This window comes from Eschrichtius robustus, chromosome 21 (assembly GCF_028021215.1).
Source record: "Eschrichtius robustus isolate mEscRob2 chromosome 21, mEscRob2.pri, whole genome shotgun sequence".
In the NCBI taxonomy this organism is placed as follows: Eukaryota; Metazoa; Chordata; class Mammalia; order Artiodactyla; family Eschrichtiidae; genus Eschrichtius; species Eschrichtius robustus.
The window spans coordinates 27,411,820-27,424,746 of NC_090844.1; positions in this window are offsets into that span (position 1 = coordinate 27,411,820).

The following is a 12,927-nucleotide window of genomic DNA, read 5'->3' on the forward strand; positions in this document are numbered from 1 at the left end:
GGTATTTGTTTTTCTCTTTCTGACTTACTTCACTCTGTATGACAGATTCTAGGTCCATCCACCTCACTACAAATAACTCAATTTCATTTCTTTTTATGGCTGAGTAATATTCCATTGTATATATGTGCCACACCTTCTTCACCCATTCATCTGTCGATGGACACTTAGGTTGCTTCCATGTGCTGGCTTTTGTAAATAGAGCTGCAATGAACATTGTGGTGCATGACTCTCTTTGAATTATGGTTTTCTCAGGGTATATGCCCAGTAGTGGGATTGCTGGGTCGTATGGTAGTTCTATTTTTGGCACAGTTCTGAAGAGCAAGGCAAGCTTTGCATTTCATGTCAGGCTGAAAAGGATGGGAAACATCACATTGGAAGCAGAGGCTCCTGTAAGTAAGCTTTCTTTGCTTTAGTCCTGTGTTTCTGAAGTTTTACACAGTCACTAGATCACCTGTGAAGTTGATTATAGATTTTCAGTCCCAGAACCATTAACAGTAATCCCCACGAAAGGGATTTGGGAAGCTGGGTATTAAACAAGCACTCCAGATGACTTTTAGGATGAAGGAAGTTTATGAAATACTAATTAAACACTTGCCTTTCTGAGAGCATGTCTGAACCAACAAGTGTTTAAGAACAATGTAAAATATAAATTTTTAACAATCTCAGTATTTCTAGCTTGGAATGAGTAGATAGGATACCATTTTTTACTTCAAGACAGGAACAAGAAATGAGGGTCCATTATAAAATATAAAATCCAGATATGGTTCACAATTGTCTCTAATAATAGTGTTTTATGATGCTCACCTTCAAAAACATTTTTTTTTTCCTACTGTCCTTTCTAACACCTTTACTCTCACTTGAATCTCATTTCTCCTTGTGTTATCCTCAGTGGAAAGAAGCACCCTGAGGTCTTGCACTAAATCCACTTTGTATAGACAAGTCTTCAACTGTCTTGACTGCTTACTTCATATAAGAGAGATTCTTTAAAAATATTAACATGTATCTTTTAATGAAACGTACCAAAAGAAATTTCTCCTTTTGGCTCACAGTGTAAACTGGAGGGATTAAGAGTGGTGTCTTTGTCGAGTATCATGATGCTGTATTATGCATGGCCCCTGCCCAAGGGCACCATAGTGGTGAGGAATTTCTTCTCATGTATCTGAATATCCAGATAGTTTGCACTACTGTCTCCAAAAATCTGGCACTGTCATTGCCCTAAGAGTTTTTGTGTGTCTCAACTATTCCTCTTCTTTGCTGTAGAGAGGATTAAAAAACATTGACTTGGATTTTTATTTTATGTTAACTGTTTATGGAGATCCACTTGATATACAATAAACTGCACATATTTCATGCATATAATTTGATGTAGTTTGAAATATGTCTATTTATAAAACCACCACTATAATCAAGATAACAGACATTTCTATCACCACTAAGAGCTTCTCATGCCCTTTGTAATCTATCCTTGTCTCCACCTTCATTTCTAAGGAACCATTGCAGTTTGCATTTTCGAAAATTAATTATACATTATGTTTTACCCTTTTTTTCTTTGTAAAAGAAAGCTAGTTCTATCACTCAGAATAATAATTTTGAATCATTCATATCGTTGTGTATATCAATTTCTTTTTCTTTTATTTCTGAGTAGTATTCCACTGTAAGAAAGTAACACAATTTTATCCATTTGCCAGTGCGTTATATCTGTACTATTTCCAGTTTGGGACAATTAGAAATAAAGCTACTATAAACACTGGTGTACACATCTTTGTGTGGAAATGTATTTTTATTTATCTTGGTTAAATACCTAAGAATGGAATGGCTGGGTCATATAATTGGTGTTACTAATTTCTTGAGAAATTGCCAGACCATTTTCCAAAATGGTTGTACACCAATTTAAATTCCCAACAGCAGTACATAAGAGCTCCGGTATCTCTGCACCCTTAACAATAATGGCTATGGCCAATCTTTTTAATTTTAGCCAATCAAAAAAAAATGTATGATAGTATCACTGTGGTTTTGATTTGCATTTCCCCCATGGCTAATAATTTTGAACAATTTTTCATGTGCAAGTTTGTGATGCTTCCATCTTCTTGGTTAAGTGTCATTTAAAATCTACTGTCCAGTTTTAAAATTGAGTTGATAGAGTTCACATTCAAGATGAAGTCCAACTTCAGCATTCTTGCAAATATTTTCTCTGCATCTTTGGTGTGAGCTTTCAGTTTCTTCACATTGTCTTTGGAATAGTGAGTTTTAAATTTTGTTGAAGTTCAGTTTATAAATTTTCCTTCTATAGCTCCTGGTTTTTATTTCCTCTTTAAGAAACCTTTGCCTAACTCACAGTCATTATGATTAAGATTTTCTCCCCTTTTTTTTTTTAACTTCTTGAAGTTTTTTGTTCAGGTCTATGACCCATTTTAAATTACTTTTTGTATGGGGTATGAGGTAAGGGTCAAAGTTTCTTTTTTTTTAAAATGGGTATCAAAATGATCCAGTTCTTGTTTTAAAAGATTACCATTCCTCCATTGAATCATCTTGACACTTTGTAGCTATCATATGTATGTGTATATATATGTGTATATATATATTTGATATGTCATGTTTTAATTTCCCATCAGTTCAAAACCTTCCAATTTTCTTTATGATTTATCTTTGATGCATAAATTATTTCAAGATGTGTTTATAATTTCCAAAAATCTAAAGATTTTCCAGATATTTTTGTGTTCTTCATTTTTAATTTAATTTTTTGTACTCAGAAAATACATTTTATATGATTTCAACCCTTTTAAATGTGTAAGGACATGTTTTATATCTTCAAATATATGATCTATTTTGTTAAATGTTCCATGTATACTTAAAGAAAATATATATTCTGCTGTTTTGAGGTGAAGAGTTCCATAAATGTTGATTAAGTCAAGGTGGTCAGTAGTGTTCTATTAATTACTGACAAAGAAATGTAGAATTTTCATCTATTTCTCCTTGATGTTCTATCAGATTTTGCATTATATGTATTGAAATGATATTATTAGCTGCATAAATATTTAAGATCATTATATTCTCTTTATGAATCAATTCCTTATTACTATGAAATGATTCCCTTTATTCCTTGTAAAATTCTTTGTTATGAAATCTACTTTTTCTGACATTAATATAGCCACTCCAGTTTTCTTTGATAATTGTAAGCATGGTATAGCCTTCCTTTTATCTATACTTTTTCTTTAACTCTATCTGTAACTTTGTAATTAAGTTGACTTCTTGTTGACAGTATATAATTGGATGTTTTACATCCAATATGATTATTTGTGTCTTTTTTTTTTTATAATTTTTATTTTTATTTTTATTTATTTATGGCTGTGTTGGGTCTTCGTTTCTGTGCGAGGGCTTTCTCTAGTTGTGGCAAGTGGGGGCCACTCTTCATCGCGGTGCGCGGGCATCTCACTATCGCGGCCTCTCTTGTTGCGGAGCACAGGCTCCAGATGCGCAGGCTCAGCAATTGCGGCTCATGGGCCTAGTTGCTCCGCGGCATGTGGGATCTTCCCAGACCAGGGCTCGAACCCGTGTCCCCTGCATTGGCAGGCAGATTCCCAACCACTGCGCCACCAGGGAAGCCCTATTTGTGTCTTTTAATAGGTATGTGTATTCAATTTATTTTAGTGTGTTTATTGGCACAATTGGATTTAAAACTTTCATATTGTTATTTGTTTTCTATTAGTCTCATGTGCTCTTTCTTTTTTTAACTTTTTATCTTTTTTAGACCAAAATCTTATTTTTCCATTTTTTAACCTCTATTGTAGGTTTATTAGCTCTATTATTTTTTCATTTTTTGTTTTTTAGTGATCGCTTGAATGACTATGGTATATAGCTTTAATTTATTACAATCTACCTTCAAATATTGTTACACTATTACATCCATAATATGAGGACTTTAAAATACTACATTTCTATTTCTCCTTTCCAGTCATTGTTCTGTGTTACCTGTAGGAGAAAACCTCAAATCCTTAAGTAGGATTTAAATACTATCTCACCCTTAGCTTCCCTGTGAATTTTATCTCCCACTACTATGCTTTACAAAGTCTCTATTCCTACCAAATAGTGATGCATTCATGCTTTAAACTCTTCTGCTATTCTGCCCAGTTCATGTTATTTTTTCCCATGCCTCAAAATCTCTATCAATCATATTTTTAATTTCCCTTATAAATATACCCTTTAAGTTTCAGCAGCTATCATTTATCTTTATTAAAATTCTTCAGATATATTCTGATTTCCAAAGACATTAATTTCCTTCTCAGAGCTTTTCTAAAGCTCATTCTGCATAATACTTGCAAAGTACTTAATGTATTATAATTAGTATATACATATCCAGGTTCTAACATTTAAAATTGCCTAAATACTTGCAGGTGAAGTTATGGCTAATAATTCTCTGAGGTCTTTGCAATGCCCAGCACAACACGTTTATACCTACTAGGTACCAAATCAATGCTTTGAAAAAATTAATTTGTCTTAGATAGCACTTTAATCTCTAAATGAAAAAGAATTTACTCCCATAAATATGGCGAATATTCTCTTTTGTTTTTTTTTTGGCTGCATCAGATCTTAGTTGCGGCATGCGGGATCTTTCATTGTGGCACACGGGCTTCTCTCTAGTTGTGGTTTGTGGATTTTCTCTCTCTCGTTGAGGCACGTGAGCTCAATAGTTGTGGCGTGCGAGCTTAGCTGCCCAGCGGCATGTGGGATCTTAGTTCCCCAGGGATCAAACCCGCGTCCCCTGCATTGGAAGGCAGATTCTTTACCATTGGACCACGAGGGACCTCCCAATATGGCAATTATTCTAAGTTTCGGGATCACAAAGTGTATTAACTAGAGTGCAGTCATAAGAAAGAAACCACGTCTGTTATTTTAACAGAGAATTTAAGATAAAGAATTATTGACTAAGTATTGAAAAACTGAAAATTTGAAAGGGAGCACTAAGGTTTCATACGATTAACAACTGCAGGAAGCAGCTACAACCCTTAGTGCTGGAGGAAAAGGGAAGAGGTTGGAATTATTAAAATTTAGAATCTTAGTGGAGAACTCCTGAGAGCTGAACTCACTTTAAGGAGTAGGTCTTATCAGCGGTTGTTGTTGTCTGTTAGTTCAAAGAGAGATCTCAGGAACTAGGAGACAGATCTCTGTGGAGGACATCAGCTGGCAGGTGCTGATTTACTTGAAGTGTCATGAGGCTGGTTCTATAAGTATTGTTAAAAACAAAAAAACAGAAAACCCTGCAAACTGTAGTTAACAGCTGCTATAAACAAATTGATCCTGTTGGAGTGAAGTGTTGCTGGAATGACAGTGGTAAAACTGGGAGCCAAAAAAACAGGAAAATGTTGTGAATGGAAAGAAGTATGTCCTCCCTCCTCCTGCTTTTGAGTCTCCTTCCAGGGCTCCTGATTATCAGCGGCTAAAAAAGAGCAGCTGGAGAAACAATGTGGATGGCAGAGTCCTAGCCGCAGCATTACAAAGAGTGAGTCTGAAACTGACAACTGAGAGCTTATTTACTGGCACAATCTCACACCTCTTTAGGTCCAAATGCTGACTTCTCTCATAAACTACACTAAGTTAGGAATGTAAAATGAGCAAAAGAAAATCACTTAAAATAAGTGGATGGCTTGGAACGTTTAGTAATGTTTCAAAAATATCCCTGTTGTTTTGAAATACCAAGATGCATGTGTTAGGAAGGAGAGATGAGAAAAACCACTGAGTTTCTTAGAAAGCTCTTCAAAAATGAAAAATTAGTTTAATGAAAAACAATAATTTTAGATGCTTCTCATTGAGTATTCTTTGGATTGTCAATGGGCCAATTCAGTGGATTTTGTAATATTTTCCTGTTAATTTTTACATTTAAGTAAGTCATTTATTTGATAGCATTCTATCCCTGAAGTCTTTGCTGCTAGCGTATTCTCAGCTGTGTCCTGCAGTTATCCTTTGGAATATTTTCTTACACAACTGCTCTACCCAAGAGGAACAAGTGTATTACAACAAAGCCCTCTGAGGCTTGCTCAGAATTCCTCTGGTCGAAAGGAAAATATACACACTACACTGTTATTTCTCTGAACTGAATTCCTAAGACTTGTCTGTAGGGTCTGGGGAATTGTTAGAGGTGCCACTACTAAGTCAGGAAGATTTGCAAACCAAGGAACAAAGGACCCTATTAGATAAAAATGTATCTTGAGGCTTTTATGTTCTCTGCCCCAGTTCAAGGTTATCAGGGAAATGCCAGGTTGTGGCTGAATTAACACTGTTCAAACTGAATTTTGCTTTCAAGAAGAGATGAGAGTTAGAGAATGACAAACATAAATATGATATTTTTCATTAAACCAAGTATACTAATTTCCTTTGAATTATTTCAAATAGAAAAACTATTAACAGGAAAATGTTTTGTATCCTCCAGACCTTTTGCAACCATGTTACAGGATCCCAAGTGAGGGGCTTTGCACAATAGCATGAGTCTATCTTGATTGACACTAATGAAATTCTCAATGCTTAGTAAGAATATGTTTTATAGGAAATTATTCTTTCATTCATCAAATATTAACTGAATGTCTGCTATTCATGAATCACTGAATCAGGTAATTTAAGGCATTTTTCTCTAATCTAAAAAGGAAAAAAATCTTTCTATTTCTTTCTCATTACATATGACCTTTCAACTTTAACCCATACTAAGGATATATACCCCCTGCCCCCAAACACTAAGAATTTCGGTTGAGAGATCAGTTCTATCTAAGTGACTAATTCTAATTTTTTCTGAAGTCCATAAAGCTCACTTCTATTTCCCCAGTTGTCAGCTACACAGTTTGCAACTCACGCAGAATAATGGATTACCTTTTCTTGCCTTCCTTGAAAACATGGGTGACCATTTTGTTAAGCTCTGGGCATATAAGCAGAAATGTTTTGTGAAGCTTGTGGGTAATCTTAAAAGGAAGCTGACTTGTCTGCAAGTATTGTTTTGCCACTTTAACTTTTTTTCTTCTGGCCTCAAATTTAAAACAGCCATCTTAGACTTTGACATGAACTTAAAGAAAAAACCCAGCACTAGAAAAGTTAACAGATGATGAAGGAACAACTGAGTTCTAATCTCATACTGATTGTACCATTAATTCCATTCAGTATTATTTTCATCTCACATATTTTAATTTTCACCTCTGAAGTTCAATTCCGGTCTTTCTAAAATATCTTCCGTGTTTCTACTTAATTTTTTGAACATACAGGGTACAGTTATAATGATTGTTTTAACATGTCTTTCTGCTATTTCTAGCATATGCGTGAGTTCTGGGTGAGGTTTGATGACTGATTTTTCTCTTCAATAATTTGTATTTTCCTGTTTCTATGCATGCCTGGTAATTTTTAATTGATGCCATACTTTATGGATGTTCTCTTCTTGAGAGCTAGATCTGCTTATATTCCTTTAACTATTTTTGAGCTTCATTCTTAAATTACTTGGAAAAATTAATCTTTCCTTTTCTAGGAATGCCTTTACTAGGCATTACCACGCTCAAATTTTACCGCACTACTAAAGCAAAATGCTTCTGAGTGTTTTACCCAATGCCCCAGAAATTTGGATGGTTTTCAGTCTGGTTGGGGAACATTGTGAGCACCAAGGACTGCTCTCCTCTCAGCCTTTATTGTGGTTCTTTCTCCGACCCTGAGTATTTTCCTCACATATATGGCATATGTACATGAGGGGGCTAATTGGCTGCATACATGAGAGGGACCCTATGTAGCTTTTTGTCTGTGTTGCCCTCAATTCTCTGCTACTTTGTCCTGTGAGCTGTAATTTTGTCTCACTGGATTTTCAACTCTGCCTTTTTAATTTAAGGAATCCACCAGAGTCTGTATAAGTTTCCTCCTCCTTGTGCTATAAGTCAGTAAGCTGGAACAATAATAGGGTTCACTGCATTTTTTTTCCATCTCTGTAGGATCACTGTCTTTCAGTGGTTCTCATAAAATCCTGTGATTTAAAAAAAACATGTAGACTCATTATTCTGTTTTATGTAGGAAAGAACTGGGCTCAAAATACTTGATTTCTCTATTACTGCTAGTGTGATTATAAAAGCGCTTTTCACTATGTTACCTTGTCTTTTACATAACGTGGGTACGAGAATTGTCTCTATTCTGTCCTACCTCCACGAACCATTTAGTGGAAAATTTCCTCTCCGAGTTGGTGAGATAGAAAGATTTCTTCTCCTGGTTTTGTGTATGCAATGCTAATCCGTATGATAATATTGAACACTCACACACAGATTTTTCAAACTTTCACTCCATAGTATTTTTATTTATTTTAAATTAAGGTTCTCTGTAACAGTTGGAAAATATATATTACACTCTCTAAAGCTTGATATAAAATCTTGTCATATATGGTCCAAAAAAACACCAAAGGAAAATAATGCAGAAATATGCCAATCACTTCTCCAGTCCCTTCTCAGTCTCTAAAGCTTCTGTCTCTCAGGCAGATAGAGATAAATCATTGGTCAATTTGGGCCCATATTACTGTGCACATTTCCAGCTGTTTGTAACTGATTTCAGATAACAACTCTAGAAAAAGGAGATCAGCATCAAATTCAGCATTTCACTTGTTTTCATTTATTTTTAAAAATTGTTTACAACCACTTGAAATTTGCAGAGCCAAAAGAAGGGGTGGACATGCTTGCAATGGTGGACTTTAATAAATCTAAGTATACAGATGAAACAAACAGCAGCATAGCTCCGCTGCAATGCAAGAAAATTAAAATTTCCACGCAGAATCTGAGACAATGCACTATTTCTGAAGGTCAGACAGTACCTGGAATGGGTAAACAGAGAAGAGCAAACTTCAGGTTCATTAGTTCTTCATTGAGGATCTTTATTTCTGATCCCAAAAGAAAATGTACTTTTTAATCATTGTAACATGACTGACCTTTCCCAACAGCTTGTGGATGGATTATATAACCTTTCACTCTGCTGTAGCATTGTGTCTTCAGGCTGTGTCCTGGACACTGATTTAACTCCATGGGAAGAAAGCACAGGGGTTGACCTATGGAATAAGAATTGTAAAGCATTGGCTATTGGGAATGTCCATCCTCCAAAAAAAGATTTTTTTTTAAGTAATTAACTATTGATTAAGAAAAAAAATCAAGAACATAGAGGCAAGAGAACTTTCTCTGTGGAACCTTAGTTACCCAGGTAACCATATCCTGATTTTGGTTTATAGATATCTAGGTCAGAAATTGGAAAGGAGAAAGAATATCTTTTAAAAACATCTAGTTGTTTTTAACCTATAAGGAAATTATCATAGAACATGTATCATTTGGAAGGCCAGACAAAAATCTAGCACGAAACTCAGATTAGCTGAACAGCTGAACAAAAGTTTTCCTGAAAATGTAATTATTGCTTGGAAGAAGGACTGATTGAAATAACTGGAAAAATTTTTTCAGTAATATCATAAAATAAGTTAGAAGAACTGTTTCAGTCAAGCATTTAGGGTCTGGCATCCTCTAATATATAAAAAAGTAAAAAATAAGGAGACACTAATAGATATTTTATTACTTGTAAAATTTTATACTTGCCCATAGTTCTGTTTTTCTTGTATTTTCATGTTTTACAGAAATCAATGATCAAATTTATACTCCTTTATCAAAGGTAATTTTAAATAGAGAATATAAAAGGTACACATTATTTTATCACTAGGATGAAGATATCCATGCACTGAATAAGTTTTCCTTTTGAGCTTAAGTTACCCTAAATAGCAGCTTTTCCCCTCAGTGACATCAATGGGGATGATTGTAGAAACAGGTTATTAGAGGTAAAGGAAGGAAGAACAACCAGTTATGAGTTTATTTTGTGAACCCAATCTCTCTTTGTAAGGTCAAAAGTCATCCTATCTTTCAGAATCACACAATTTTTTTTTTTTTTTTTTTTTTTGAGATGAGGTATTTAAGGGTTTCAGGAGAATTTAGTGTATCCACCTGGGGATACCTTAGCAGCATTTGTTAGAAAATTTATATGTTTTTTCCTAATCCTGAATTCTGAGAAAAATCAATTGAAATATCAGGAAAGAGGAAATTATAATTCTCCTGTGAGAATGAAAGCTAAACTATCAACACAGAAATGTTAATGCTTTGAAAGAATTCACTGATGTCAAGTTGAAACAGAGAAAAAAAAAAAAAAAAAAGGCTGGCAGGAGAAGGAGAAGTAAAAGGTTATGGCCAACATTTCTGGAAACCAGAACAGGAGCTGGTAGGAGAGAAATATGTTCATGATGTAATCAGTCCCTCTCACTTGTAACCATTGGCATGTTTTAAATGTGTGCTGTGACTCTGTCTGCTGCTAACGGTGATGCATTCATTCTTGCAAATAAAATACATATTAGCAAGTTTATACTCACAGTACACTTTATACTAATCCAACAAATGGGGTTCCAAGAAATAGTAAGTTTGGAAGCAAAAGAAGCCTTACATTGACTATTTTGACACATGATCATGTGTAGTGATGTTATTCTTGCTGAAATATACTGTTACGTTGTTTGAATACCATGCAAAAATGTTCACTGGTGTTCTCCTGTTTTTCATGTTGGCTATATACGACTCTTCTTTAAAAACCATTAGCAGAAGAAATGCAAAGAGAAGATGTGCACATGAAAGGAAAATCTGATCTAAAATATGAATCAGCAAAAACAATAACAATATCAAAACCAAAGTCAAAATCAGGGCAAGTGGGCAAAATACCCTAATCATTAAGCAAAACCAAACAAAAAAGAGCTTATATGAAACAATTTGTATCTAAATGCCCAGAATAAAGGTGTTTTAGACACTCAATAATTCAACCAATTTTATTGCAAACTGGAAGGCATTTTTCTACATCTAAAATTTTTGTCAAGATCAAAACTATAGGATAGGGCCATCAATGTTTTGGATGTTTTAAAATTTCATTCTGAGAATGATAAATTTTTGTGATGTTATTTTTCAATTTGTAAAATTATTTTTAGTTGGCATTTTATAATCATCTTCCCTTCTATCACAAAATATACTTAACAGGTACTGATCATGTGTACATGATATTGAAATTCATAATCCCATCAAAATATGTTGGTTGGAAGTTTTCTATCACAGAAAAATGATTCATTCTGTATTATTATAATCATTTATTATTTTTTAAAGATACATGTTATGGAAATTATAGAACTAACATGATTTTGGAGACTTCTCAAGAAATCTCTGGAATTTTAACTTCTTATTCTAAAATGCCCCAAATTAATACTTGTTAAGTATTTGCAAACACTAGGAAATTTTAATTCCTTTTTGTTTTGTTTTTTTTTTTAACCTCTGACCAGCTTTTCTTTCTGTCTCCTGGTTGCAGTGCCCTAATCTCCATTTGAAGACTTGCTTTCACTCCTCGCTTATTCCATTTCGTTTTAATATGCCTGAAGTCCCACCCTGTGGCTTCAAAGCTGAGATCCTGGCTTGGTCGCTCAGAGCTCTTCTCTGGGATTTCCTGAATTTGAGACAGAGCTACAGTTTTCTCTTTCATCTTTTATGCTGTGTTATTGTACGGTCAAAAGGTCAAAGTGCTGGTAACCATGGCCACAGGCCATAAAGAAAAACTGGAGAGAGAAGTCAACACAATGACAGAAGCTGTGACAAGAAAATGAAAAGGGAGAGAATATGAAGACAAACCCCAAATTCCTGATACTGCTTGAGATTAGGGATTCAATTGAGCCTGAGACTAACTGCACCCCTTAGTTTATAAGGTATGAAGTAAATGTCTCTTGTCTATTCTCTTGTAGAATTAAAGCTTGTCTGAGTTGGGTTTCTGTAATTTTCAGGCAAAAGGGACCTAACATATTGTCTTAGTCTGTTCCTCTGGCTGCCATAATAAAATATTATAGACTGGGAGGAATATTATATTCTGAGGAGTCCGAATCAAGGCACTGGAAGATTCAGTTTTTGGCGAGGCTTTCTTCCTGGCTTGCAGACAACCTTCTCATGTATCCTCACCTGGCACAGAGAGGAATCTCTGGTGTCTCTTCCTCTTCTTACAAGGGCACTAATCCCATCATGGGAGCTCCACCCTCATGCCCTCAGCTAAACCTAATCACCTCCCAAAGGCCCCACCTCATAATACCACCAAACTGGAGTCAGGGCTTCAACATACAAATTTGAGAGGACACAAATATTCAGTTTCCTCAAATATTAAGCATTTTTCTTTCACAGAGATAGCTGTTTGCCTACTCCAGACCTCAGGGATTTATACTTAATAAGCAATACCTTTCTAAATTAAACACCTTTGGCAAGGCATTAGTAAATAATTTCTCTCCATTTGGATTTATGGACACTTACTAATCCTGCTTGGCCTTTCTCAGTACTCTTGATAATGTTTGTAATATAGGAAATGTTACTTTTATCCCATACTTTTATTCACATTTTTAATTAAACAAAACCAATATTGATTTAATTTTCTCCATTAAAAGGGGGAAAAAAACTGGCTTATCTTTTTCCACAGCACCCTATCTTGTGCTTGTCCAGTAATTGAACAGGTAAAGAGATTTAGGATTTCATGCCCCACTTATTTGCTGACATTATGACACAATCTACTGGATTTTCTCCATTTCCCTTTCTTTTTGAATTTAGGTGAAGTAAGGTTAATTATACTCTGGTTCATGACACATTGTCCTCCTTACTCCCAGCAAGCACTCTCTTGTTGTATTTATTCCCTTTTATCCACATCCTCCACTCTTTCCTCTTCCCCCAGCATAGGCAACCAATTTAATGTGTTTCATCTGTGCCTTTTGATTGTATGTGTGTCAGATATGACACATATCTCTTCATAGTCAGTTGTTTCTTGAATCTTGCCCACTTGTTCTACCTCAGCCATTGCTGGAGCCCACGAGCCCATGAATGTCCATATGCACCCTTCATCTGA